The 25637-nt window shown below is 44.8% G+C and overlaps 1 long non-coding RNA gene across 2 annotated transcripts in view; it reads left to right on the top strand.

The window, feature by feature from the left end:
• The window catches only part of LOC102147887 (uncharacterized), a 94785-nt gene that overhangs the window by 24557 nt on the left and 44591 nt on the right, over window positions 1–25637 (top strand). For both annotated transcript variants that reach the window (XR_011428786.1, XR_288785.4), the window contains exons 3-4: window positions 5001–5084; window positions 11091–11231. This is a non-coding gene — a long non-coding RNA (uncharacterized lncRNA). Of the gene's footprint in view, window positions 1–5000; window positions 5085–11090; window positions 11232–25637 lie in introns of those variants that run through there.

Below are 25637 nucleotides of genomic sequence, written 5' to 3'. Positions count from 1 at the left end.
ATCATTAAACCTTCTCAAAGGAAATGTGCTAAAATGTAAACATATCTCTGTAAGGGGTATACTTGAACCCTCCACACTGTTTTGCAATCCTTCTGTATGTTTGAAATTACTTCAAAATAAAATGTTAAAAAAAGTTACCTTCTCTTTCATTCAGCCAGGCTCACCATGAGACAGGCATACTTCAGTGAACAAGAAAGATCTCTGCCCTTGGAGCTTACGTGCTAGCAGGCAGAGAGGAACATTAATCCACACAAGAAATATGAAACGCGTCTGTTAATACAACCTAATACAGAAAGTGTTCAGATTTAGGGGGAAAAAGTAGAACAGCATAAGGGGGAGCAGAAGTCCCAGGTTTGGGGTGATGGCGAGGGACATGCAGGCTGCCATATCAATGTTCACGGTGGGCCTAATTACCAGGATGGGATTCGAGCACACTTGAAGGACAGGAGGGAGTTAACCAAGCAGACATCTGAGGAAGAGTATGCCGGGAGGGCAGAGGCCTGGACAGGAGCAGCCTCTAGAACAATGAGGAGGCCGGCGTGGCGGGGGCAGCGTGAGGGAGCTGGGCTGGGGAGGGCAGAAGGAGGTGAGGTCAGAGAGGCTCTGCAGAGCCCATCCTGGAGGGCCCTGGAGGCTATTTTGAGGACTTGGGATTCTCTTGGAGAGAAATGGGACACCAAGGCAGGGATTTCAGCAGAGGAGTGGAACGACTCGATGCACACTTTGAAAGGATTATTCTGACCTCTGAGCTGAGACTACGCTGAGGAGCGCAAGGGTAGACGCAGGAAAACCAAGCAGGAGGCAATTGCAACAATCCAGGGAGGGACAGCTGCAGGGTGAAAAGTGAGTACATTCTGCATGTGTACTTTAAAGGTGGAGCCAACACAACTTCCTCAACCCAAGTTCAATGGCTATGGCCCCTTCTAGCCCTTAAACTCGACTGCACTAGAATCCCATCAGCGCCTCCACAAACTCTTCTGCCCCAGTGTGCAGAGAGATGCTGTGCTACTTTTTTTTAATAGATCCAAATTCTCTCAGGGGTCCTGCTTCTTGACGTGAATATTAAGCCCGCGTGGAAGTCGTGACTCCCATTCCACGGCCTGAGGTTCCTGGGAGGACGTTTACTCAGTCCTGTTTCGTGCCCAAGTATAAACATGGCATGAAAGAAATGCAAAAGAAAAGGCTGTCTTTCCCTCAGTCGGAGGAACTGCCAAGCCCAGAGGCCAACCCAGAAGGACAATGGAGAAGCCCAAGTGTCCGCAAAAGGGAGGTCCGAGCAAGAAGGTGTAATCCCTGTGAAATGCCTCGTTCCCTGAGAACGAACCCTGTCTTTGTCACTGTTCCTGACTGAGGCAACAGTGTATGATCTGTCACCTAGACAGTCACTGTAGTGATCCCTTCTCAACCCATCCTCCACATTGCCACCAGAGAGGGTCCCCAAGCAGAGTGAGGATGGTGTCCTCTGTGCTGGCATTCTCTTGCCCTTGCCCTGTCCTTGCACACCAGGATCTACACAGGCCACAGCTTTAGGAAGGCCTGTCCTCGATAGAAATCCACCCCCGTTCCCCGAGATGCCCCAGTCAGCGGTAGAGGACGTCCAGTTGGGGCAGGGGGCTGAATTCAATTTGGAGGCACTGCCTTCTCTTGACCTCAATTCCACCTTGGCAGTTTCAGCGTGATGCAGTCTTCTTCACTTCTTGCCCTAATTGCTGCGCAGTGTTACCGTGGGCTGTTAAACAGCTCCCACCTTCCACCCCAGACCTGGATGCCATCCAAGGGTGGGTAAAGATATTCCTTCCTTCACAGAAATTGTTGGAGGAGTCTTCTGGAAGAAACATGTTCAGGAGATGTCAGCATCACTGGGGCCCATCCAGTGGTTTTGGCCTGTCCCCCCTCCCATTCCCTCCTTTCTTTGGAAGTGGCTGTTGGCTCCTCTTCCCTCAACCATGCCCTTACATGCTTCCTTCTTAGAAGCTGTGGATGGGCCTGAGAGTTCTGACCTAGAATCGTGGAGGAGCACAAAGCATTTCAGCCAGAGGAAACTCAGAAGTCACCCCTTTTTTCCTAAGCAGTGGCACCTCCTCCCTTCCTTCCCCTAAACAAACCTGCTCTAGATCCCCAACTAATAAAGTATTTAAAGGCAAAATACCTTTGGTGGAAGAGCGGTTAGGGAGCCTAGCTTACTTGACCCCCTCCCCTTCTCAGCAGCGTGGATGCCAAGCTACCAAATCTATAAGTCTCTAATTTGTTTAAACTTTTTCATTTTAGAAATGAAATGGTCATTGAGGCCTAGAGGCTAACTCACTCAGTGAGTCAAGAGAAGAGGTGGGACTAGGACCCTGGTTTCCTGGTGTTCAGCTCAGGCGATTGAAAGAGCCCAGGCATTGAGACATCAGGTGCAGAGAACTCTGTGCCTGACTGCAGAGCACTGGAAGGCTGTGGCAGGAGTGTGCTGGAGTCACTCCCACCAGCTCCCAGAGCCCATGGCACACATCCCTTCCCATCTCCTCTTTCAATGAGTTCATGTCAAAAGCTTGAAATTGGCCAAGGTGGGAAATTGGCAAATACTACAAATCAGGGCTTCCCCTCTCCCTCCCCGTCAAGAGCTAAGTATTAAACAGTTACCAGCACACCACTGGCTGGGGTGTGTGTGTTCAGTCTGGTCTACCAAGTCCTGAAATAGACCTTCTTGTGGAATGCGACCCTTCCTTCTTAGTCTTTAAAGACTTGCATGGGATAGTCCCAAAATCTGAGCACTCAAGGAGCCCTTGGATGGTCTCATCCAGGAAGACAGACTTAAATTCCTGGAGCTGACAGAGCAAATGGATCAACAGCTGGGTGGAAGAAAACAGAGAATGGTGAGGAATGTGGAGAAAACCCCAAAGCGTTTAAATTAAAAACCAAAACACATAAAAACCCCCAGTGTATTAGTTTGCTAGGGCTGCCATAACAAAGTATTATAGACTGGGTGGCTTGTTTAAGCCAGGAATTGATTCTCTCACAGTTCTGGAGGCTGGAAGTCTGAAGTCAAGGTGTTGATGGATCACTTCCTTCTGAGGGCGCTGAGGGAAGGATCTGCTCCAGGCCACTCTCCTTGGCTTGTAGACAGCCATCTCCAAGTTCACATGGCATTCTCTCTGGATGCACATCTGTTTAATGAGGACACCAGTCCTATCGGATTAGAGCCCACCCTAATGACCTCATTTTAACTTGATTCTCTCTGTAAAGACCTCTTCTTCAAATAGGGTCACATTCTGAGATACTAAGGGTTAGGACTTCAATACATGAATTTTGAGGAGATACCATTCAGCCCAAAACGTATGAGCAGGGCAAAAACAAATCTGAGGGTCAGATCTGGCCTGATGACTGCCCTGATTCTCGTCGATTTGCTAAATTTTGCAGGTGTGGAAACTCCAACTCTAAGAGGGAAGTAAGTGGTTCTCCAAAGGTCATGGGTAGAGAAAGGCAGAGACGGGCCTTCTGACTCTGGCCAGGGGCCTTTCTCTTTCACTTATCTGCCTCTTCTGATTTGGACTATTTCACCCACGTGCGTGTCATCTTGGAGAGCCTGTAAGCAGCCTGAGGGCCAGGATGTATCTGGTGCCCATCTCCACATTAGTGAGATAAAACCCTCCACAGCTTACAGCACAGATGAAGTACACAGTAGACTCAGAAAATCTGTGCTGAAATTTCATCAACCTCAGTTCTCTGTCCTCAGCAGGGGTTCTGCGTGCTCCTGCGCTCCAGGTGAATTGCTAGCCCCTGGACCCTAGAGCATCCTTAGATGCTTTGAGGCCTTTGTTTTTCAGTAATGCTTTCTTACTATAGATCAACAAAGTGAGGAGAGAGAGGACTGGCAGCAGGACTTCAGGATTCTCCCGTTCTTACTGGTAGGAACTGAGAGAACAAGTCAAACTATTTGGTTCAAATCCTAGACCTACTAGATCAAACACATCTACTATGGTGTAATCACTTGCCACCTCTCTCTGTCTCATTCTTCTTATCTGAAAATTGGGGTGTAATATTACTTAGCTCACTCAATAACTCATTCACTTGTTCCTTCAACCAACATCATGGGAGGGATTCTGTGTGCTAAGAATGCACATATGCACTGGGCTCATCACAATGAAAAGAGACACGTCCTTTGTTCTCGTGCAACTCACCCTTTAATGAGGAAAACAGATTTCAGTCTAAAGTTACCCTCTGATAACGCATGACAGAGGAGATTCTGGATATTGGATTTGGGCCCAGGCTGAATCTTGAAGAAGAAGAGTTATCCAGGTGAGGAGTGGACTGACAAGGGGCAGATGCTGTTGAGGGAGCAGAAGGATCCAGGAAGTGTTCTGAGCATTTGGATTCCCTCGTCCAAAGGTCTAGACAGGAGAGAGCATGGTGCCGAGGATCAGTGAGGCAATGAGACAGTGTATGAAGGAAATGTATCACAGAGTGCCTGATGCATAGTGGGTGCTCGTGAAACGCTACTTGCCTTTTTTTTTTTTTAAAGATTGGCACCTGAGCTAACAACTGTTGCCAATCTTCTTTTTTTCGTCTTCTCCCCAAATCCCCCCAGTACATAGTTGTATATTCCAGTTGTGAGTGCCTCTAGTTGTGATGCCCTTTTCTTTTAACAAAATACCTATAGATTTCATTTTCTCAAATCCTAAACCAGAGATGTAAGCATAAGATTGAGAATTATACTTTAGTAGTATGGCTCTAAGATTACTGAAATCCATGTTCTCCTTTATGATATTCTAAGCCAGGCATAGTTATCTATTGGAAAAACATGGATTTCATTTTTTAGATACGTGGAAGAAAATTATTGAAAATATATTGATATGTGTGTATTTTAAAAAGTATTTTTGCATGAAGCAACCACTCTTCCTTGTCCACATGAAGAATTTACTCCCTTCCAACTTCAGATATGAGTGAACACAAATGTTATTGTTTGTTCCGTAGCCACTAATTATCTCCACACATCTTTCACTCTTTGATCATTGCAGGCTTTTCACGTCAAAATTCTCGGCTCAGCTGGAGACTGGACTGCAGAAGCTTTATGAAGCCTCAGACTGCGGGGACCCACTCAGGTATTCTGTTAATAAAAACAAGAATGAGAGAAACAAGTCCAATGCATGTGTGTTTTTATTTTTCTTGGAGTGTTTTTATAATATATGTGTCAACAGAAAATAGATCCCCTCTTTTTTGGGAGGAATGTTGGCTCATATTGTACAAATTAATATTACCATCTTGACTGATCCTTTGGTAACAGGATACCAGTGTGAATAGACAAGAGGGGATAGAAAAATTAGGAGAGAATTTAATAGGCATTTATTATGTTATCAAAATATGCATCAGCAATGAGTATATTTCTTCCTTCCTTTTCTTTTTGGAAATAAAATATCTCACTGATAATAAACTCCTCTTTGTCCGGTATTTTGCCAACTAAAATGTGAATCCTAGTTTTTCTCTTCACACTATACCATATGGAGAATGGTTCTTAGGTTTATCATCATTCTCATTTCGCAGCGACATAAACTTGTCCAAGGTGATATAGGTTGTAAGTGACCGATTCTGAATCATTACTCCAAATTTTGGCTTTAACTTGTTATGCCATGTTTCTTTTCCCATTATGTTCACCAAGACAGTCTCTAAGAAGTCTTTCAGCTCTGAAATTTGGTAGAGTGACAGCTTCCTGAGGGCAGAGGCCTGGCTTGTTTGGTTCAGTGTTCTATCTTGATTGTTGAGCATAGCGTCTAAAAAGTCCAAGGAGATTGTTTTTTTGTTAAATTGAAGTCCATGCTCCATAACCCTTTTATAGCCTCAAGAGTTGGTGATGAAGCGATTACTTGTTGAATGATACTAAGCAGCTGGTACCAAAGAAGATGACAAGCTAAACCCTATATGAGACCCAGGGATATACGGAATGACATAGAGCTGTGCCACAGCAGCAAACACAGCAACCGCGAGAGTATACCGCTTTATATCACATGCAGACATCACCACTGCCGGTGCTGATCTGGGGGCGGGGTGAAGAGGCTGGTGGGACAACCCCTGACTTCCATTCTTGCATCTTCTTTTCCCTAAAGACGTTGCTACAGGATACTGGAGCTCTGAGGGTTTCCTATAATTTGGTCTGAAAATTTCACAGGGTTTTTCCAATCTGTTAGTACTTCCTCCTTAAAGCTTTAGCTTCTCAAATTGGTAAGCATTTAATTTCAGTTACAAAATTAGTGGCTTATTGGTATGACATATTAAACTGACAATTTACTGAACAATCTGTTATAATTTACACAGCATGTTCATAAGACAGCCATTTCACAGAGAGGGAAGGAAGATCAGGAGAGCTAAGTGTTTTGCCCCAGATCACACAGCTAATAATTTACAATGCCAAATTCAGGCCTTCTAACTTGAGATGCTCAAGTCATTCCATTATGACACTTCCAATGTGACCTTGGTACTGTCTACCAAACAATCCACCAAAATAATAGGCTGTAAGGGAATTGGGAAGCCTACTTGCTCCTGATCCGGATCCTTCTTTTGTTCACCATGAGTTCCATAAACAGAGCCACTCTTTCCCAATCTCACTTCCTAAATCCCACCTTATTAGGTCTGTAGTGGTGATGAGGCAAGGTCCATGAATACTTAGAGTGAGTCAGAGGACCTCTCTTCTGAGCACTTTGCCTTCTTGTCACCTTCATGAGAATGTTCTCCAGATATGTACCCTCAGCAAATAAAAAATTAAGCTCATCATACTCTCCCCAAACTTTCTCTTTCCTCTGTGGTCCTTGGCTCTATTCCTGGCACGGTCACCCACCTGGATGCCTAAGTTAGCAACCCAGAAGTCATCCTAAGCTCCTCTCCATCACTTTCCTTCTCTCCACCATCTGATTCCTAATACTGGCTGATTCTTCCTCTAAGTCTTTCTTTAGTCTGTGTCCACTTCCTGAGCCTAACGCCACTTTTAAGTCCTCATTATATCCCATTTGGGTTTCTGCAATAGTTTCCTATCTGATCTCCCACTGTTACCTTCCACTGGTGTCTCTATAAAAGGAGGAGTGTGACATGTGACTCCACTCTATACAAGTGAAAGCAACAGGCTAGGGCCAGTGTCAAATGCTCTACAAGCCTTTCCAAGAACAGGCAGTAGACAACGCCAGTGGGTGCATTTGTTCTCCCTTGCCAACTTCCTCCCTGCCTTGCTCTGTTCACAGTTGTCTTCAAAGAAACCACACAGTTGAACCACAGTTGGACATTCTAAGATAGGACTCTATACCTGGTCAGTAGAAAGTGGCCTCCTGGCTTAGACCAGAGGGAGGTTCACAGGCAACAACATCTAAGAGGAAGCAGACATGACCTCAAAACATACATTAAACTCACGTGCTGGACAGGGACTGGGGTTCCCCCAGAAGCATCCAAAACATTGGCTATGGCCCTCTTAGGGAGCTCACCATCTGCTCTGAATCTTGGTCACTCTTGCTGTGCTCACAATCTCCTGCTTTCTGGGGAGCTATTCCACAGCAAGGACCAGGTGAAGAGGAAGGAGCACCAGACGTGAAGCCAGAAGATCCCTGGTGACTGTGGCTGTCTTTGCTTCTTAGAGCCTGTTTCCCCACCAGTCAAATGAAGATAGTGAGTCTCACCAAACTCACCTCCTGGGTCACAGTGAGAAATGAGAATCATAACATACTGATGTCGATGTTGGAGGGAGTGTGGGACATAGGTTTTGGAATCAAAAGAACTGGAATTTAGGTCCAAGCTGTGCTACTCACTGTCTAATCTAGACCCAGCCAGTAAGCTTCTTTGAACCTCAATATCTTCGTCTGCTAAATGTAATTAATAATGCATCCTTCATGCAGGGCTCCCGCAGGTGAGACTATGCCTGTGAATCATATAGCACAATCCATATATAGTGTGATAATATCATTCTAGTGTATATAGAGTGCTGTCTGGAATTTTATATCATCCCAATCTTCACAATCTAGCCCTGCATCTTGCTCTTCAGAGATGCTCAGTGGGAGTCTGTTGTCTAGGACTCATCACACTGAGCCTCTTGACCCCACCTGCCTGGGGACAGCATGCCTCTGGGGTGTGTGTGATGAAAAGCTGGAAACTCCCAGTGGAAGGGTTTCTGGCTTGCCTAGAAATAGTCTCTTGCTGTGGGTGGTCTGGACCAAATGATAGTTAAGTATGAATCAGCCTCCAGCAAGAGTGAAAGGACCACAAGACGAGGCAGATCCTTCCAGGGGTGGAGCCCTTACAGAATTCCTGGGAATATTTTGGTTGGGATTACCTGTTTTTATGTGAGTGTGCTCCCATGCGTGTTTAAAGGTTGTATGTGTGTGTGTGTCTGTGCACGTTTGAGAAGAGCAGATAGTAGTGGGCTGCCTTTGATCTGTTCAGGTTCTTTAGCCATGTCAGCCATGCCTTCAGTGGAGGTCAGGAAGAGTAGAAAGAGCCCTGTGCTGGGATCACAAGGCCGGGCTTCATGCTGGCCCTGCTCTGTGTCTACTAGGCTGGGCCTCAGTCACATCACTCCCTGTCTCTGTGCCTCAGCTTCCCCTTCTGAAGAGCTTGACCCAACTCACAGGAGTCTGCCTGGGTCAGACCCATGCTTCAGTTCTGCTGCGGCCACACATGACTACTCCCAGATCTTTGTGAACACCTTGGATTTTCCAGTCTTTTTGCTTTGGCTCATGGTGTTCCCTGCCTGAAATGGCCCCTGATCCAATGTTGGCTGATTGAAATCCTGCCTCAGTGCTTCATGGTAGGTGTTAAGAAGCACAAAATCCTCTGTGAAGTGGCAAGAGTCCTTCCCTTGCCAGAGGGATGCTGCAGGAACAAGAAGGGCCTGTATTCCCCCAAGCCAGGATCATTTTTACTTGTCGTACTGCTGGCAGCACCTGCTATAGGCAAGATTTGCTTCTACAACTTCCGGGAACTGTGCTCTGCCATGTCATATAGGGGCTCCCTGAACATAAAAGGCACTATGATTTAAAAGTCTGGATTACTGACGGATCAAAGGACACTGTGACCTGAAGACAAGTTTAAGAAAACTGATTTACAACTACTGAGATTGTGAAAAAAAAGTAAAAAAAATAAAAGAATGCTAGGATGTCAAGATTTACCTAGTAATGAGAATAAACCAGGAGAAAGGGCACTAGACCAGGGCTCAGAAAGCCTGTGTTCTTTCCTTCTCTTCCAATTTGGTCTGTAAGCTCCCTGAGGACTGGGTCATGCTTTGCTCACAATTGCGTCTCACTGTGCCTCACACACACTAGAAGCTGTTTGAAAGCATGTACTTGTTGCATAGCGGCATGATAATAAATTCACAATATATCATAGTGGGTTACAACAGTGCTATGGACAATGTGTATATATGTCCATAGGGAAAAGACTGGAAGGATATTAACACCATCATATTACCTTTGCATGATGTGATTACAAGTTAATTTTCTTCTTCTTGTTTTTTTTTTTTTTTTTTTTGCTTTTCTCCCCAAATCCCCCCAGTACATAGTTGTATATTTTAGTTGTGGGTCCTTCTAGTTGTGGCATGTAGGATGCCGCTTCAACATGGCCTGATGAGCCATGCCATGTCCGCGCCCAGGACCCGAACCGGCGAAACCCTGGGCCACCAAAGCAGTAACCACATTTTTAACTTACATTTTTTTCCTACATATTTTAATTCCTTTTCTACTTTTTGCTTCTGTTTTAAAAACATTTTTGGTGTGTCAAACACAGGGTAGAGGCCATGAATTTCCCTGTCTCCCTTCTGGGTAGGGGGTAGGGAAGGCCCAATTTCATATCGAGCAGCAGACTCTACTGCCCAAGATACTTCAGTCTGAAATCGAAACTTGACTCTTTATTCTAGTTTGATACCTAGAAATCGACAACCACATTGCAAATTAAATATGTGTCCCAGTCCATGTTTACTACATACAAAAAGATAGTTTTGAGGTCATATTTCATCGGTACATATAAAAAGCGAACTGTTAAACACTAATTGTATGCCTGGCACCTGGGTAGGAATGCTTCCCTCCAGCCAGGCTCAGACCTCCACTCAGGGACAGTCACAGGGCAGAGAGGGCTCCACCCAGGGTGGGGCGTCTGCCCAGGCTGGGGAGAAGAGCAGGCTCCTCTGGTGCCACGCTGCCCTGTCAGTATTTACTGCTCCCAGAGAGCATGCTGATGGCTTCCAGGCAATGCACACTTGGTGTGTAAGCAGCTCTCTTGTCCACTAACAAAACTCTGACTACTATGGGCCATTTATAATCTTACCTTCCAGTCTGGTACAATAGGTACAAAATTTGGTACAATAGTATCCTAGGCCCTAGAACTTCCATTTTCATCAACTCTCTGTCAACTTTGTAGAAATGTTATTTTCTCCCCAGATGAAGTAGATGGATCATTCATTCACTCACTCATTTGAGTGTCAGGGTGTAGTGATGGATGAAACTTGCTCCTTGAAGAGCTCCCCGCAGGGAGGGTCAGGGTGCTGGCTCTGGACCAGGATGCCTGGTTTTGAATCCTGGGTCTTCCCCTTCCTAGCTGTGAAAGCATGGGCAGATCACTTAACTTTTCTGGTCCCGGTTGGCTCATCTATAAAATGGAGATAATAATAACAACATTTACCTCACTAAGTTGTTGTAGGGATTGAATGAGCGCTCAAAATAGTGCCTGGCACAAAGTAAGCACGCAATTCCTGTCAGCTATCTGCGTTAATGGGAGCGAGAGCCTTGTCAATCATTAAAGGGCAGCTTGGTGTGTTGCGTACTTTAATAGGAGTGCACAGCCAGGAAATGATTGATTCTGAGGGATTCACAGAAGACTCCTGATCAGTTAGAGTTCCATCAGAGAAGCAGAACCAGTACACATGATATAGAATCAGAGATTCGTTATGGGGGCTCATTCCTCCTAGCTGTAGGAATGGGCTCATCAGCCAATGTGAGGCTGTTGCTTCAGAGTCTGGTGCTGGACTTAGAGTCAGAAGGACAGGCAGTTGCGGAAGAGAAACGGGCGCGAAGTGGGGAAAGCAGGGATAGACTGCAACCTGCAAGGACAAACTGGAGCCCGTTTCTGCCTCTCACTTCCTCCAGGGGATGATGTTAACGATTGGCAAGACAAGCTGGCTTCCCCACAGAGTTCTCCATGCTGATCCAGGATTCAGAGGAGCTGCAAGAGGAGATCTGGTGGGAACTGGAGGAGCTGAGGGCTCAGCTGCTGCCCGACTCCAACAGGTGAGCCAGCAGATCAGGGATAACCTGCGTAAGACATTGCAGCCCACGGCGCCTCACACCGACCTTCTAAATATTAAAACATAGTAGCTTCACTTCTATGTTCCAAATACTGTGCAAAATGTCTCCTGTGGCCAACATTACAATGGAACCACATTACTATGGAAGAGGAGTCTGGGAAATGCAGTTCCAGCTTACCTAACTTGACCCAGAACCAATCCACCACAGTTCCACAAAGGAAGTGATGGAATTGGGTCTGAAAGAGTAAGTGTTTGCCATGACGAAAAAGGGGGAGGATAGTCCAGACCCAGGGCATAATGAGCGGAGTATGGAAAAGTCTGATGTATTCAGGATGTTCATAGCAGCTGCAGCATTAGGTGTCTTTGTTACGAGGCCACAGAATCAGCCCAACATAACCATGAGCCACTGTAGTTTGAGGAAGTGCAGATCCATCTATCCATTGGGTCATAATTTTTCTTTAAACAAAGATTGACTTCTTTTCCTTCCAGGCTTATGCCTTTCCCATTATCAAGGGAATTAGACAACAGCGGTGAAAGCTGCGTTGAGCCTGGAGCCAGAGCTCTGAGTGTTAATCCCAGCCTTGCCTCACCCTCGATAGGAGACTTTGGACAACCTTTCCACCCTCTGAACCTCAGTAACCTCATCCCTAAAAGGAGGGCTTTGAACTGAAGTGATAGCCAACTCTCTACAGTCGTTTCAAACTTTAACATTCTTTCTGGCAATTACCGGGAGACCAAATGGGCAGAGCAATTTTCTCTCTGGTGAAAGCTGGAACAGAAAATGCAGGGCGCTTTGCCACAACACTCAACTTTATCTCTAAATTCTGGAAGCGGGCACAGCACAATGCAGCCTCCCATGGCTGTTCCTGGGGTCTGGGCCTGGCCTGGGTTAGGTGTCCAAGACCAGGTCAAGGCAATCGTATTTGTCTTGGTAGCATGGGCCTTGCACTATGCCGAAAGGATCTGAGGCCGTCAATAAATGTTGGATGAATGAACGTGTGGGATCTGGTCCCAGTTACTTCGTAGATTTGGGGACTGGTGTACGGGCCACTTTGAGGAGAAATTATAGACTCCCTCTTTGGGGAGACTCTGAACCAGAAACAGGTTCTTCAAGTCCAATGTAGTCTTGCCCTATTCCCCGGGAGGATTACAGGATTGAATAATAAGGGAGGGCGTCAGAACAAAAGCCTGGTGCATGTTTGAAGTAACATGAATTCTATACAAAGAAACAGCCACCTGGTCTTTAATATGGATATATTAATAAACATTTCTCATTGGACCATGTTGAGACATAAGTATCCCCTCTCTTCAGAATTATTGCGGAAAGTCAAGTTAATTCCTCACATTCTTGGCGTGTTTTCAAAGATGGTCAGATGTTGCAGCCCAGCAAAGCCATGATGCTGTTCTTCATGGAACCCAATGAAACGTTGATATATTTGACTCCTCTCTCTTATGGAAAAGCAATTTTGCTAACAAACAATATGGCTAGGTTTTATGTATGCAACTTGGGACTGTGGAATATGTGGACTTTAGAGTGAGGAAAGCTGGCTTCCTATCTGGGCTTTACTGCCTAACAGTTGTGTGTGTGTACTAGGCACCTTATTTCATCTCTGAGCCTCAGTGACTTCTTCTGTAAGAGGGGCATGATAACAATGATTGTTTAAACATCTTAAACAATGTGGTGTATATAAACTGCGGTAAGTGTTCAATAAATATTATTTATTTTCACTATACCTCAAAAAGTAAAAATGATAAAGATATCATTTTTGTGAATTTCCCATTGCTATTTTTTTGTTATTAGTTTATTGGTTGAGTTATATGCTGTCCTTGCAGGCAGACAAGTGATAACAGGCACAAAGAGCTTGAGAAAAAAAGTCATAAAAAAATAAAACCAAACATTATTTTTTTGCATACAAATTGCTAAAGGACACTCTTATTCCATTTAGGAGGCAGAACCTGTTTATCCCTTACAGTTTGAAAACGCTGGTGTGTTATTGTGGCAGTCAATTTCTGGCTTCATACCATCATGTTCTAGGAAAAAAATAGCTCTGAGCCTTGTTTTACAGACCCACAGGCCATCAGAGCTGAAAAGTTCTTAGAGGTCATCCAGCAAAGCCCTTCCATGGACGGGGAAACTGAGACTCAGAAACGGAAGCCAGTTGCTTGAGATCCCACATGGTTAACGATAATGTGAGGACTGGAATTTATGTCTTCTGATTCCTCATCCAGTAAGAGCATGTTACCTCAGGGCCTTCATTGATTCATCACATAATCTTAGAAAATTCCCTTGTTTGCACGAAACAAAAAATGGCAAGGACAACTCATGATCCATACCTCATGGAGATGCCTATGGATTAGTCAGACCCAGGCAAGTATTCAGCTGCCTGGAATTTGATGTGTAAATTCATTATTTATGCATGACACCTGAGTATTACAAAAAGGGAGTTGTTTCATAACTGTCAGCTGGAAGGACCCTCCTTCTACATGGCTTGGAGTATTAACGGTTGTAGTCCATTGGTGTGATAGGTAACCCCAGATACGCCACTTACCCTCTCTCAGCTCCATTATACTCATCTATAAACTGAGGAATATGGTCCAGAGTATCACTAAGTTTCCTTTTAGCACTAATAGTCTAAGGTTCTATCAGTTCTTTCAATTTAGGACCCAATCATAGGCTGATTAACTGCATTTCCCAATGACAGAGACCCATAGCAACTTACGTCACAAAGATGAAAATCAAAAAAGCTAATGAGAATGAAATTGAAAGTAGGAAAAGAATATGGATTTCTTTTTAAGCGTTGCTTATCTGGTCTATAATCATAACCATGTAAAGACACAGTAAGACCTCTTAACCTTGGATAAGATTTCCAATCAAGGTTTCGGAAGTATTCCAGACTTCCCATCTCTCTTCTTTCTCAGAGTAAACATCTTTCCATGTACTCACTCTATGCACATGTATTGACAAATAGTGATGAGAAACTAGGATAAGTGGATCCAGGCTAGAATTTAGGACCAGGTTTTTGTCTTTATTTAATTTCACTTTTTCCCAGTATGAAAGACAGCAGAGGGAGAGCTATGAGCCCCGGCCCGGGAGTCGGGGAGGCCTGTCACTGGCTGGCTATGTAAGCCTCAGCCTGGCTTCTTCCACTCTGAGGCTGTTTCTTCCTCTGTGAGAGAAAGGGGTTGGGTTAGAGGCGCTTTAAAGTTCGCTTAAGGGATAATATTCCGCTATTTGGCTTGCCTGGGTTTTCAGAGCAGAGTCCTCAAAGTAAGCATCCTCACAGCCCAGAGATCCCCATTTCTTTTCCCTCAAGGGCTCCAGTACAGGGCTTGTGTTTAATCCATTTACAACTGAAATCTGTTTCCTTGCAACGAGAATATGTGTTCCAATAATTTTTTAAGAGCTTGCAATAAATAAAGCCAAAGGCCTACCTCGAGGAGCTGCAATTAAGGATGCCTTCATGGCAGGGGCCGAGGTGGAAGGGGAGTTGGACGAGGGAGCCTGGGCTTTCCTTTGAAATCCTGCTAAGCACAGGCGGCCACAGCTCTGGTGCCCTGAAACTGCTGAGTTGACAATGCCTTAATGACATCACCTCTCTCCAGCCTCAGTTTAATATGTTCCCGCAAGGAATCTTTCAATTGTGAAGACAGGCACAAGTTGATACATTTATATAGACTTCTTTAAAAAATAAGCCTAAGGGGGCCGGCCTGGTAGCTTAGTGGTTCAGTTCACGTGCTCTGCTTTGGCGGCCGGGGGTTCATGGGTTTGGATCCCAGGCACAGACTTACACACTGCTCATCAAACAATGCTGTGGAGACATCCCGCATACGAAATAGAGGAAGACTCGCACAGATGTTAGCTCAGCAACAATCTTCCTCAAGCAAAAACAGGAAGATTAGCAACGGATGTTAGCTTAGGGCCAATCTTCCTTCACAAAAAAATAAAATAAAATAAAATAAAAATAAACCTAATGGAATCACTCTCATTTTAGATGGCTTGAGAATTAATCTGTAGATGAAATAGTTAAAATTTCACTGGTTTGAGCTACACAACAGGCAAGGCCCTGCTGAACGTTTGAGAAGAGAATACGCAAACAGAGATGGGCAAAGTTCTTCAGGTTCAAAGGCTTATTTGGGAAAAGAACCCAAAAAGTTCAGATGCTTTTGCTGAAGCTTATCTGATTTACTCAAGCTGGGGATGGGAGAGCACAGAGGTAATTGCGGAGCCAACTACACACGAGATGAGTTCTCGCTTCCCCGTTGCTCCCTTTGCTTTTAAGCTTATGTGTGTTTTGAGGGGGAAATCTAATCCACGTGTTTCAAATCCTTTGTACTTGAATACATGGAGGTGCTGGTTGGTGAGAGAGTGGCCCAGTTGGCCAGGTGTCTGTTTAAGAGTTTGGAAATCCTCTCAGCAGAAATGCATCCAAGAATGGAGATCAGTCATCTCCTCAAGTGCAGGCAGAGAATGAGGGCGGACAAGCTAAGAGACAGGATAGGGCATAGTCTGTGACTCTGTATGGAGGGTGGAGGACAGTACCCAAAACCCTAAATTTGGAATTAGAAAATGGTGCCGATAAATAAGTACTAGGGATGTAATTTGCAACATGATGACCACAGCTAACACTGCTGTATGATATACAGGAAAGTTGTTAAGAGAGTAGATCCTAACAGTTCTCATCACAAGGAGAATTTTTTTCCCTTTCTCTTTCTTTTCTTTTTATTGTAGCTATATGAGAAGATGGATGTTAGCTGAACCTATTGTAGTACCATTTCACAATATGCATAAAGCACACCATCATGCTGTACACCTTAAACTTACACAGGGATGTGTGTCAATTATTTCTCAATAAAACTAGAGAAAAAAAGGAAAACTGGGGCTTGAATCTCTTCAGTAACCATAACCTTAGTTTCCTCACATGTAAAATGGACGTGTTGGCCAATAATTCCTACTCCATGTGGTTGTGAAGACTAAATGAAATAATGTTTATGAAAGTTCATGGTTCTGCCCTTGGCACAAAATACGCACTGAATAAATATTTATTATTTTTTTAGTGTTTAAGTTCAATGCAAATCTTGACTCCTTTCTGTGTTCCCCAAACTGGTTTACCCTGTCTCCCACCCATGAACCCTAATTATCACCCTGAGAGCAGCAAGAAATAAGCTGTCTCTGGAAAGTACTCTCTCTCTCTAGAAAACAATATAAATTGGCTCACATATTTTTTCACACCAAACAGCATGATTTCAAAACACTTGAAAAAATCAGAGCCAAAGCAAATTCTCTCTCTGCCCTCACCTGCCCCCCACCCTCCCACGAACTTTTAAACCTTGGAAATCAAACAAGAGCCAGAGCGAGAGAGAGAGAGAGGGAGAAAAGAAAGAAAGAAAGAAAGAAAGAAAGAAAGAAAGAAAGAAAGAAAGAAAGAAAGAAAGAAAGAAAGAAAGAAAGAAAGAAAGAAAGAAAGAAAGAAAGAAAAGGAAGGAAGGAAGGAAGGAAGGAAGGAAGGAAGGAAGGAAGGAAAGAAAGAAAGAAAGAAAAAGCCCAGCCTTCCATTGCTTCCCATCGTATACATATCGAGTTCACTTCACAAACACAAGGTGCACTGTCAGAAGTGCCTTGGGCAAAGTTTGTACTTTGCTTGAATTCTGACTTTTGTTTACCAAGGTAATAAACCTGTCCTCTGCTGCTCCAGGTGTAAAGCTATTATGAAAAGGCATATTTGTATTTCACCCCACCTCAGCTGTACGGTATGTGGGACATCCTGCACTGTAAGAGCGGCCTGGATTTATTTACAGAGAGAGGCACCCAAGTGTGAAGAGAAGTGCATCAGGCTGGGAAAGGCTGAGTCCTGGCAAAGACCCGGCCATCTAACCTTCCTCTTTCTCTTCATCCACCTGCTGCTTCAGACATCAGCGCTTGTCTTCTTCACATGGATAAATAACCCATGCTGCAGGGGACATCCACTGGCCTTTGCCATCTCTGTTGAGGCAAGTTACGTCCTCTTCAGCTTTTTGTCCTAAGTTTTCCAACCAACCCATTACTGACACATTTTGTCCAGCCAGAATAGAGTGGGTAAATGTGGCAGCTGCAGAAACTTGTGCTCCAATCCTGTGCGTGAACATCCCCAAGGCGTTTCTCCCCCCTGCTTCATGCAGGCTGTCACACCCCAGTGGGTTCTCTGAGGCCTGGGATGGGTGGAGAAAAACTTTCACCCAAATTTCTGACTGAGCTAAATGGCCTGGAACCTCCTCTTAAATCATCGACTGAAATCTTGGCACTGGAAGGTGGAAAGAATGTATGGAAAAGGGTAGACTTAGAACACCAGGGCCGTTAGCTTGGGCAAGTGGGAGAGCTGCTGAGGGGTTCTTGTGATGTTGGTGCCTCCAGGCAAGCCTGACAGACCACCCAGAAGCCTGCACTAAGGCACACAGCAGCAGCAGCAGCAGCGTCCCAGCTAAACACATAAGCTGCACGACACAGGCAATTCTCCTGGTCCTTGGTCCCTGGCTGGAATCGGGGGCCTCACTTTCATCTCCTGAGAAGTAATTCTAATTTCTTTGAACTTTGGGTTCCCATATTTCCTGAGCCCCTACTAGGTACAGAAGCTTCAGCCAGGGGCTAGCACATGGTAAACACTGCATAAACATTTGGACCAAGGAACTAATTCCAGCTTCCTCTCTTGAAAAAGTAAGACCTTGAGTAAGTTGATTAACCCCTGTGAGCTCAGACACATCATCTGTAAAAGAGGAGTCATAATAGTAATTTCCTTTCAGAGTTGTTATAAGGATCAAGTGAAGAGCCCTCTGTAAATTCTAAAGATCTGCACAAACGTTGGTATTTCCAGAAATGTGGAGCTTCTCCGTCACCTCGTGCTTCTGGATCATGCTTTGTCATTCGTTGTCTCTTTCCTACTGCCTAGAAACTCAGTGCAACACATACCCCTTGAACATCTGTTAAGGTTTTGGTTCAATGGAAGTCACCAAGAGTACAGAGATTAATATAACACTTCCCTTTCCCCCAGGAGCTTGATGGGTAAGGAATGAGGGCAAAAAAGAGACATTCCATTACTGAATGCATAATTCTTGAGTGCCTAATATTCATTTGTTCAGTAGCAATTGAAGGTCCATTACTGTCCAGGCATTAGGAATTCTAGGCATTGGGAATTGTTTTAGTTAGGGTAGGCTAATGTCATGACTCAACACAAAACACATTTATTTCTTGTTCACATAATAGTCCTAGATGGGTGTGTAGGTTGCTAGGGCAACTCTCCTTCACTTAGTCACTCACGAGCCCAGGTTTCTTGCATCTTGTGCCTCTACTATCCCCTAGGGCCCTGTCATCACCTGGCAGAAGGGGGAAAACATGCAGGAGTGTGCATCAGAGGTCTTCATGGCCAGGCTGGAAGCAGCACTGTATATTTCCACTTATGTTCCATTAGCTAGAACTCTGTCACATCTAATCACAAAGGAATATGAAATGACCTTTGCACTGTTTCCAGTAAGAAGGAACAGATTTTGGTGAAAATCCAGCCAACTCTGATGCAAGGAAATAGCAACTAACAAGAAAGGAGCTCTACCCTTAAGGAGCTTACAGTTTGGGGAAGGTTATGATAAACAGGTAAACATATAACCAAGATAATTTCAGGTAATAATGGGCAAGGGTGCCTATTTTAGATGGGGGAGGGGGTTATCTGAGCTGAGTGGCAAATGATGAAAAAGGATCAGTTGGGGAAGAGACAGGGGCAGGGAGTCCAGCGTCCCAAGTTTGCATGTCAGCTGGCTTCCAGCTGGGAACAGCCAATGGGAGGCTTTGGCAGGAGACTGGAGGTCAGGAGAGAGGGAGAACCCAGGGTATCTCTCTCTCTCCCTTTCTGCCTCAGGCAGCATCCACAGCAGGACTCTGTCCCCTCCATGGCCCCAGCTCCTTTTGGATTGACCCACCTTGGTCAATCTGCCGCCAGGTGACCCTGGCCTCTGGGCTCCTGTATTATGACCTCTTCTCTTGGTCCTTCTAGCCCAACCTAGTAGCAACATCTTCTATTGCTAATGGCTGGATTGGCTTCTCAACTTCTTCTATGACCTGGACAGCCAATGATCTGTATTAGATTACTTGTGTTTAGACATTAAGAGTGACTCCAGTTTCCCCAGTTGGACCCTGATGACTGATAGAAGGTACAAACCACATGCTGTGGGATGTTCCCTGGGCACCTGGTACCAGCCCTGGCACGTGGCAAATCCACGGTGATTGTCTTGGTTTCCTATTGCTGCTGTAATAACACAAATATTGCAGTTCTGGAGAGCAGAAGTCCGAACGGGTCTCACTGGGCTAAAATGAAGGAAGCTCTAGGAGAAAATCTATTTTCTTGTCTTTTCTAGATTGTAGAGATTGCCCACATTCCTTGGTTCAGGGCCCCTTCCTACACATTCAAAGCCAGAAATAGCGAGTCGAGTCTTTCTCATGATGCCATCACTCTGGCCTGAGCCTTCTGCCTCCATCTTCCCTATTTAAGGATCTTTGTGATTACATTGTGGCCACATGGATAATCCTGGATAATCTCCCTTCTTTTTAGGGTCTGCTGGTTAGCAAGCTTAATTCTATCTGACAGCTTAATTCCTGCTTGCCATGTAATATAACATATTCACAGGTTCTGGGTGTTACAACGTGGACATCTTTGGGGAGTCATTATTCTCTGCCTGCCACAGTGACTAACTGAGCAACATCAGACTCAGGGGAGGGAGGTTTCAGAGGCTTGCTAAAGGAGACAGTAGCTTGGTGCCTCATACTGCACACAATAAGAACTCAATGCCCATGAGCTGAAATGAACATAGAGGCTACAGTACTCTGGAGGGAGCATTCATATCCTCTGGTTCAGAGGCTCTCCCAGCAATGCTTGAAGCATGGCTTGCTGTTGGAAACCCGTCAGAATGTGCTCTTGCCTGCCATGCCTGGGATGTGATGCTGGGACACAGCTCCTGTTCGTCTCTCACCCAGGATGGCATGTAGGTTTCTTGTTTTCCCAGAGAAAGTTTCATCTCAGAGAGGGGAGTGGGTGAAGGCAAACTGTCGGCTGCAACACGTGAGGCCCATTGGTTCCAATTCAGGGACAACTGGAGTTGACGCAGGCGTTCCCTCCAAATGTAATCAAACGCCTCCTGTTGCCAGACAATGTGTTATTCAGTGAGGGGCTGGGGCGGGGGGTGGGGGGGGGGGCGGGTGCGGGGCGGGGGTTGTGAATCTAAGATGCCTTCTGTAACTTTATCAGATGGGTGCTGGGAAGAGAGGAAGGAGAGCAGAGAGGGAAATTCACTTCACTGGTAAATAAACTTCCAAACTGTAGCAGATTCCTGAAAAACCCTTGAAACTGCCTACTGGAGAGATCCACAGTGAAGTGGTGGGCTATGCATACTCAGCGTGGGGGGATTTGTGACAATGTGAGCCTGTGGGGCAGAGCATGGCGCCAGATCTCAAGGCAAATTCTGGGTTCCACTCCTCCAGTTCTTTGTGTGTGGGGTGGGGAGGTGAGTTTGAAGAGGACAGACTTCGGGTAAACATAGAATGACTTTCTCTATTTTGAGCTAGATTTTATGGAAATGGATTTCTTTAAACTGCTTCATTGGAACTGGAATTCCCGCACTTACTCTTCCCACACTTCCTAGCTCAGCACCTTAGGGCAGAACAAAGTGAAGAAATCCTTGCCAAGTCTAAGCTTGGGAGAAGGAGAGTCCTACCATTAGGGACGTAAGCCTGGAGTCAATCTCTCAACTACTGTGACCTAGACACGTGCAGACTTTGATTTCAAGTTCTGAGCTTTCTTAGCCATCGTGGAGGTACTGGGAACATCTCAGGGAAATCTTTGGGACAGAGGCCTGGGAAGGGTTGTATCATGACTGAGTATCTCTAGCTACCTTTATCAGTTGAGGAAGTCATTTAGAAAGAGTTGCACTGTATAATCCTGGTTGTGGAACTGGCATAAAGGTAGCATAACTGTATCTTTTATCAGCACAAATACATTACATTGGGGACTTATTTTGTTATTATAGAAAATTTTTGTTTCCTGGAAACCTTGAAGGATTAAGGACTATTAACTCAAAAAATGTACAGTGGTAGGCATAGGACTCCTGTCAAAGGTTAGTTATAGGAGAGACTTGGGAGAAAGATGAGTGGTAGGAGCCAGGAGTGGGAGAGAGACTGACTTTTTGCTGCCTGCCCTTTGGTGCCTGTTAAACTTTATATCTTACACGTGTATCATTAATTCAAAAAGAAATAAAATACATTTTGTAATATGCAGAATCAGTACAATCTCAACTACAAAAGACAGGAAGAACAAGGGAACTCCAATGAAATTCAATGATACCCAACTTGCTATGATGAGATTGTTTCTCTTATCTATACCTTTGGATATTTTTTATATCTTCCTCAATGAACAACAATAATAAATAGAGTTTTTTCAATGATTTCAATAGCTATGTTTTTTAAACAGTCAGGGGAAACAGTATTTCCATATGCCACTGCTATATTAATCTATAGATCAGGCTCAAGCTAAGATAGTCCCCGCCCATATGACTTTTCCATTTTCCAGTTTCTTTTCAATTTGCCAATGAGTAGGCTGCGTTTCTAGGTCTGATTCGTGGATCTCTTGTTGATCACTCAGTCATAGTGAAATGTCGTACGTACATCACCCTTCGTGACGGCTGGGTTTCGGTTCAGTTAACCTCCCTGTTATCGCTTCATCTCCGCCGTCATCCAGCACCATCACCCACTGTCAGCAAGGTTTTCTCAGTTCAGTGCCACATGCATTTTTAAGACCTTGCAACCTTTGGCCATGTGCTATGGAGGATGCGGAGGTGAATCTGAACTGTTCCACCCCTAAGATTCTCCCTCTCAGAAGACAGAGAACATATATGGAGTTAGCTTTGATTGGAACCAGAAAGTGGTGAGAACTTTCAAAGATACCATGACATATTGTGACTGTCAGACGAGAGAAATGAGGAATGGATGCTTTAGGGAGGAAACTTTCCTTCCTTTGATCCTATTGAGTTCTTCATCTCTGCATCTCTCTCTGGTCATAGTCTGCAGTGACTTATGTCCTTATCTTGGTGCTTTTTATTGCCTACTATGGCCCAAGTGAGTGCCATAGTGTAGTAGAGATACCAACAAAATGCTATGGAGCTTGGAGGGGGCTGAGATTAATTCTAATCTGGAGGCAGAATTTGTTGAGGAGCTAGCATTTGAACAGATGGCATTTAGACAGCAGAGATAGAAGGAAGCGTGACTTAAGAGGAAGAGCAGGGCTAAGCGATGTGGGGATACACTTGTCTGAACTTTCGAGACTGCATCTGCAACGTGAAGCTGATTACACCACTGACCTCAGAGGTTGCTGTGAGCATCAAGCAGCACATCGAATAGTACAGCTAACATTTACATAGCACCCACTGGGTGCCCACGACCACGCAGCTAACAAGGAGCAGAGCCACGATACACACTCGGGGCTCAGAAGTGAATGCCCTGAGCCACTTTTCTATACTTCCCTCAAAGGACGAACAAGTGATCCACAAACAAAAGCATTTACTAGTGTGAATTATATTATTCCTTCTAACTTGAACCTGTCCCTTGAGCCCTAGAGGTTTCTGATCTGAAATTCTAGATTGTTTCTGAGCTAATTAAGCTCTCTGCACAGTCACTAGCCTCTTGACCTGGTACCTAGACTACCTGCTAGGATGTTACTCTAGATGTGAACTTTCTCACAACTGGAGTGGGCGGTTCAGACCCTAGGCCCAGCCTGACCTAGTTTGGCCTGAGGCGTTGTGAGGGCTGGCCTTGTAAGAGCTCCTTGACTCCCCATCTGAGGAACCAGCCAGCAATCAGAAGCCTCTCTTAGTTTTGAAGTTCTCAGTTGCTAAAGACATGAGTCACCTAGCATCTTCTAGGTTGATAGCCTTGTTGAAGAGTGAGCATACGGCCAAGTAACTAGCAGGTACATGAACAGCCTAATGGCACATTCTTGCCTTTGCCTAATACCATGATTCCTTCTTTGAGAAGGCCTTTCATTTTTGCTGGAAACATGCTAACTCATGACCCAATGGAAATTAAATCTTGGAGCTGGCACTGTGGCAGCATTCCCTGATTATGTTCTCCATTATTTCTCTTCACTACTGCTTTGGTGGTACCTGCAATGTCGCCATCACTGCTCTTGACAGAAAAATTATCCAGGAATAAAGTTCCTTTTCTGTGGTCTCTCAGGAAAAGAAATCTTTGGAGTAAGACATATTTGACTTATGCTTTTCAGCTCACAGTGTCTTTCACATACATTACTTTTAGTCCTCCTAACAACCCTTCAGTGGTGTGTGTGGAAGTAGGGAAGATGGAAGGAAGACTCATGGAGGGAAGATACTATACACTCTTTGGATCCATGGGGACGCTGAGGCTCAGAGATGTTAAGCAGCATGATGAAAGTCACACAGCCAATCGGTGACAATGCAGGGACTCAAATGCTGATTTCCTCCAGAATCCATGCGCTTCTTACTTTCCCAAGCTTCCTGGGATTCCCTATCCCCAGGTCCTGAATAGTGAAGGGAGCTTCTGTATCTGGTTTCCAAGCCCTCCCTAATCCATCCTCAGCTACATTATTCTAAGAAATCTATCAGTTTCAGTTGGGAATGCAATTCAGGCACTATGATTCTTAACTGGATCTGCCAAAGATGTTAGAGCTGAAGGAAACTGAGGCCCAGAAAAAATTGGTGACGGTTCGGGGTCCCCTAGCTAATATGTGGTTGAGAAGGAACAGGCTCATTCAGAGGCCCCAAGCTGAACGCACTTTCTACTTCATTGTGCTAAATTCCCTCTCACTCGCTCTGCTCTGAGCTATTTTCTGACTCACTAATTCAACAAGTGTTGTGATCTGAATATGCTCGCTGACGCAGACCTGCTCACAGCTTATTCTAATACAAACCGAGCAGAGGTGAAACAGCCCAGTGCACCATGAGAAGAACTTGATCAATTCTGCCTCAGTTCCCTTTGTGTCTTCAGACCCAGGCCCCCGGCACAGCTGCTGGGCGGAGGGGCTTTTCCTCAGTCCTTAGGAGACAGAAGGTCAAAGCTCTCTACTGGAAATGAAACTGACACCACCTAAGACCTCTGGTTTCCTTTCAGGAGGCACATTACTGAAAATACCTTAGTTTCTTGGAACTGAAAGATTTTTTTTCTTATTTGATTTTTCATAGCTTGCTCTGATCGTTGAATGTTTGTTTTTCACTCAGTCAGTCAGTGAAACTGGGTTGGTCAGTGAAACTTTCTAGGGACTAGAGGTTTCACTTTCGGGGTCTGAAAGTTTTGCTTTGGGTGCTTAAAGCCTCCAAAAGGCATTTAGGGGGTTCAGCATTCTAGGCCAAGAGTGAGTCTAAAATTACAGAAACACAAAAGGTGCTTCAATAGTGTTTATTAGTAGATTAATTCATACAAAATATCTATTCAACGTGTGCTCTGTGTTAGACTCTGCTGTGAGCAAGAGAGATACAGCCCAGAGCAAGACCAAGACGTTCCTTTCCTTCAGCCGCTTACTGTCTGGCTGGGAAAGCTAGTCAGTAAACAGTTGCCATCTTCTCTCCAAAAACACCCTTTATTCACTTTACTGGGAATTTAGCTCAAGTTTTATTCTCTTTCTAGACTACTCTTATCTTTTTTTCTTTATCAAATTCCTGTTCAGTCTTCAAGGACAAGATCAGATGCAAATTATTCAAAAAACCTTTAGAAATCTCCGTAAATAATCAGGAAATGTTTCTTCAGTGTATCTTCAACCTCTTCTCCAAATGGCTACAAAACCATTCTGCGTTGATTGCGGCCCCTTGTAGAGAAGCAGTGTAGCCTGTGTTCAAATCTAAATCATACCATGAACCTCCTGGTGCCTTGGGCAGGCTGCTTAGCCTTGCTCTGAGCCCAGTTTCCTGGTCTGCTGTGAGGACAAAACGTCACAAAAACTGTACAGTACCCAGGATATGGTGCCAAGCACTAAGTTCTGTCCTACAGAGGATCCAAAACCCCAAGTAACACAGGCACTTCTCCCCAGGAGCTCACAATGTAAGAAGTAGACAGAAAGGTTCACAAAGTCTCTGCAGAAGATTGACCACACAGGAGTTAGAACATTAGCTATGAGAAGTATTTGGGAGCAGGTGAAAATTAATTCTGAATGGGTGGATCTGATCCCTTCAAAGATTCTTGGAAAGAATAGAATTTAAACTAGACCTTGAAGAGAGAGTAGGATCCTTCAGGCAAATCCTTGTGAGCAGGGGCGTAGGGGAAAAAAGTGTGTTGGTATTCTCAGAAGAAGGAATGACTTACCCAAAGGCAGTGAGTTTGAGAGTACTGGATGTGATCAAGCGTACCTAAAGAGAG

The sequence above is a fragment of the Equus caballus genome, chromosome 19 (assembly GCF_041296265.1).
Source record: "Equus caballus isolate H_3958 breed thoroughbred chromosome 19, TB-T2T, whole genome shotgun sequence".
In the NCBI taxonomy this organism is placed as follows: Eukaryota; Metazoa; Chordata; class Mammalia; order Perissodactyla; family Equidae; genus Equus; species Equus caballus.
Note: the sequence above shows the minus strand (reverse complement) of the source record. Positions and strands in the feature narration are given on the sequence as shown.